The sequence below is a fragment of the Nannospalax galili genome, unplaced genomic scaffold, assembly GCF_000622305.1.
Source record: "Nannospalax galili isolate Female #2095 unplaced genomic scaffold, S.galili_v1.0 scaffold598, whole genome shotgun sequence".
NCBI classification, from domain to species: Eukaryota; Metazoa; Chordata; class Mammalia; order Rodentia; family Spalacidae; genus Nannospalax; species Nannospalax galili.
The window spans coordinates 713000-717574 of NW_008342423.1; the positions used below are offsets into that span (position 1 = coordinate 713000).

Below are 4575 nucleotides of genomic sequence, written 5' to 3' on the forward strand. Positions count from 1 at the left end.
AATAACTCAGCTATCCCTGGCTAAGAGATTAGGCCAGGTTAAAGGTTTACTCCTGAACTAAAAGCTAACAGTTCATCATGCTTTTAGCTCTAAGAAAGAAAACATTGTGGCCAATAAATTACTGGATGGGCATTGATAACCTTGAGTAAAAGTTTAAGAATCCTTCTGGTGCCAACTAACAGACTAAATGTCCTGTTTCTTTGTACCCTAAATCTTTGTATGTGACTGTCATATCCCACGTGACTGCTAGTTCCTTGGGATGTATACAAATCATCTGAATTCTAAAATAAATCGTCCTGTTGGGAAGACACAGGTCCCAGAGTTTGACTCTGTCGCCGATCAGACCCTCTGCCCCGAAGCCGGCAGGTCCCCCACTAAGCAAAGCAAACCTGAGTCCCCACAAAAAAATAAATAAAAAACGTGAAATTATATGAAGTACCTTTTTTTTTTTTTTGGTCTTTTTGAGACAGGGTCTCTCTGTAGTCCCAGTTGGCCTGGACTCACCAGGCTGGCCTTGAACTCACAGAGATCCACCTGCCTCTGCCTCCTGAGTGGTGGGACTAAAGGTGTGCGCCACCAAGCCTGGCCTGAAGTATCTTTTTAACCAAGAGCAGAATAAACTACAAATCAATAGAAAACTGCAAAATTATCAAATATTCAAAAATTAAACAACACAATATTATTCAAAGAGGAAACCACAAAAGATTAGAAAGAATACAATGAACAGAATGAACACACAACATATCCACATTGGCTTTAATGGAAAATATCCCCCACAGTATATTTGAACATTTACAGAAATGTTAGGATGTGCAACCTGTTAGAGGAGCTTTGAGGATCTATAACTTCACACCACTTCCTGTTCTCTCTCTCTCTCTCTCTCTTTCTCTCTCTGCTTCCTGTGTGTGGATGAACTATGACTGGCCAGTTTCCTGATCCTGCCACCTTCCCCACTCTGAAGGACCCCCTCTCTCTAAGTGTAAGCCAAAGTAAATTGCTGATTCCACTAATGCAGGTCTACAGTGAAAAAGAGCAACAAGGAGGGGCAGAAAGAAATGAAAATGTGCAGCCTGGAGCGGAAGAACGCACAGGGAAGCTTCATGTTGCAGCCAAGAGCAGATCCCAAGATGCTGGGGATGCCAAAGCCATGGGAGCTCTGCCAAGAAGAGCTGTTCAAAGAGCACGAGATCAGCCCAAGAGAGGTGTGGCAGGCAGCAAGGGAGGAGGGGCAGAGCCATCTGAGCTCTGTGTAACTGAAGGCCCAGAGCCTGGACACGGAGCTACAGGATTTCATGTGCCCTGCTGGGTTTGTTCTGCTTTGTTCCAGTCTTTCCTCATTGCTTGGAATGGTAATACGTAAGCTGTACTGCTTTATGTTAGAAGTATGTGATGTGTTTACAGGGAGGGGTGTCACGGTTTAAGAGATTGCCTTGCGTTTCAGAAGAAGCTGATTTTTGAACAGTGTTGAAACTGTTGAAGACTTACAAAGACTTAGGCAGGGTGTTGTGGTGCACAACTTTAGTTCCAGCATACAGGAGACAGAGACAAGATCTCTGTGAGATCAAGGCCAGCCTGGTCTACACAGTGAGTTCCCATCCAGCTGGGGCTACAGGGAGACACTGTCTCAAAAAATAAAAACTATGAGCACTTTTGAATTTGAACTAAATACATTTTGCATCATGAGATGGTCATGAGCCAGTGGGGACAAGGGCTGGAATGCGACAGCTTAAATGAATTGAAGTGCCCCAATAGACTCATATATTTGAACACTTGATCCTCAGTAGCTGATACTGTTTGGGGGAAATTATGGAACCTTTAGGAAATGGAGCCTTGCTGGAGGAAGTATGTCACTAGGGGTGGGCTTTGAGGGTTTAGAGTCTTGCTCTACTTCCTATTCTCTGTTTCCTGGGTATGGATGAAATGTGACTAGCCAGCTTACTCTTCCTGCTGCCATGCCATACTGTGCTAGATAGCTTTAGCTGTCAACTTGACACAATTGGGTAGAGGGAGCCTCAACTGGGGAATTGTTTCCATTAGACTGGCCTGTGGCCATGCCTATGGGGTATTTTCTTGATTTTTTTTGAGTGATGTGGGAGGGCTCAACCACTGTGGGTGGTGTCACCCCTGGGCAGGTTGTTCTGTATTGTATAAGAAAACAGGTTAAGCATGGACCAGGGGAGCAAGCCAGTAAGCAACACTCTTCCACCGCCTGTGCTCCAGCTCCTGCCTCCAGGTTCCTGCTCTGAGTTGCTACCTCAGGCTCCTTGATGAACTGTGACTCAAGAGAAGTAAGCCAAGTAAACCCTTTCCTCTCCAAGTTGGTTGGCATTGCTCAGAGTGTATTCTTAGCAACGGAGAAATACACTGGAACACCTGCCTTTCCCACCATGATGAACTCTATCCTTCTGGAACCATAAGCCAAAATAAACCCATTCTTCCTTAGGTTGCTTTTGGCCATGGTATTTTATCACAACACCAGAAAATACAATATCATAACTTGTGGACATGTGACATGGCACATTTCTGACTAAAGACATGTGCACTAAGAGAGAAAAACTAAAATGACTTAAAATATTATAAAACTAGAAGAGAGTAAACCAAAGCTGACAGAAGTGTCTTAGCCTGTTCTGCTTCCTATAATGAAATACCTTAGACTGAGTAACTTATAAAGAACAGAAAGGAAAACACGCTAGAAGAGACATATTCAGACATAGAAAGGAGACTAACATTTGGGACTGGGGGAGAGGGTCTAGGGAGTTAACTGCATAATGGCCACAGAGTTATCTGTCAATAGTAGTGGGGAAATTGGGGAACCAATAGTTGTGATGGTTTCTCGACAAGGCGGAAATAATGCCACTGAATTCTACACTTAAAATGGTTAAGATGGAATATTGTTTATTACATATGTTTTATCACAAGAAAGTTTAAATTTTTAAAAATTTTATGTGTATGAGTGTTTTGCCTGTATGTAAGTGCACCATGTGCGTGCAGTGCCTGCAAAGACTAGAAGAGAGTATCAAATTCCCTAGAACCGAAGTCACAGACAGTGGTTAGCAGCCATGTGTGTGCTGGGAATGGAACCCAGGTCCTCTGCAAGAGCAGCAAATGCTTTTAACCACTGAGGCCTCTCTGCAGCCCCACAATAAAGTTTTTACAATGTAAGAAATAAGTCAGTGAAAGCTTTACCTGAAGCAGATACAGCCGTGAAAACTATGATTAGAAGGTAAGCCAAGTGGAACAGTGGGATCACAGTCTTGGTGGTTGCCTGGAATTCCAGCTGTCTGGAAAGGGATGTAAATTAGACCACCTGCAACAAAAACATGATAGGAAATGAATACTGATTCCACAGTCTAAGAGTCACCAAAGCTACTGCAACCCATTATTTTGTTGGTAAACTTGGGGTTTAAAAAAAAAGTGGAAAATCCGCCTCTTCCCACAAAATCCACATTGTGCCTTCCATCCTTCTTCAAAATGCAAACTTTAGTCATTTCTCAACTGAGGAAACTAGGCGCCACAAGCCCATTGTCAGCCAGAAGCCAGAACCAGCCTTATCTAAAAGCTCCACAAGCCCATTGTCAGCCAGAAGCCAGAACCAGCCTTATCTAAAAGCTACAAAACAGGCAGGCACTGCTGGTCAAGCTTCAAGGATCAAGCTGTAAACAAATCTTACGGGCAGAAGGACCACCCTTAGGGCCCAAGGATCAAGCTGTAAACAAATCTTATGGGCGGAAGGACCACCCTTAGGGCCCGATACCAGTAATCCCATTTCCCCTTAGCCCCGACCCTTACCCCATATCTCTGTGTGTTTTCGATACCAGTAATCCCACTTCCCCTTAGCCCCGACCCTTACCCCATATTCTTGTGTATTTTTGAAATTACTCTGTGTTTTTGAATTAACGAATACCCACTCTTCTGCTTCTGTACCCTGCTTCTGCCCTATAAAAACTGCCAAACTCCAACCTGGGGCGCGCAAGTCCTCCGAGGAGACTCTGTGCCCACAGGTACCTGTGCATCAAATAAACCTCTTGCTGTTGCAACCCGAAAGGCTGATTTGTCCTCAGTGGTTTCACTCTTACATTTGGAGGTCCCACCGAGACCAGCTGGTCAGAGGGAACCACCAGGACAACTCCAGTCCCTTCGGGGAGGTGAGTTAGCCGGCCAACCTCAGTGTTGTCTCAGTGTTTTGCATTGTCTGTCTTTTGTCTGTTTTGTTTGATCTTGTTAGGCAGCGTCTGTAGAATTTGGAATCTGAGATCTCGTCTGTACTTTTGGACAGTGCAAGAGCAAGACGACGGTCTTTGAGCTTTGCCTGTCGGCCTGGGGGATGCCCCAGGGTCTGTGAGATCCACATCCGTAGAACTTTTTGTTCATCTGTACTCGTGGATCTCGTCTGAACAAGGGACGTGGAATCCCCTTGTCAGACGCCTGGACAAGGGACGTGGAATCCCCTTGTCGGCAAGGGACGTGGAATCCCCTCGTCACCTGACTGAGCTGCACATCTGAGTAAATTGTTTTCCTGTGTGTATTCTGTGTATTTGTGTTGGTCGCAACTGCATCCCAATGGTCTGGGGTGCC

The 4575-nt window shown here is 44.9% G+C and overlaps 1 pseudogene; it reads right to left on the reverse strand.

The window, feature by feature from the left end:
• LOC103738533 overlaps positions 1–4575 on the reverse strand; it is a 22265-nt pseudogene that overhangs the window by 9627 nt on the left and 8063 nt on the right.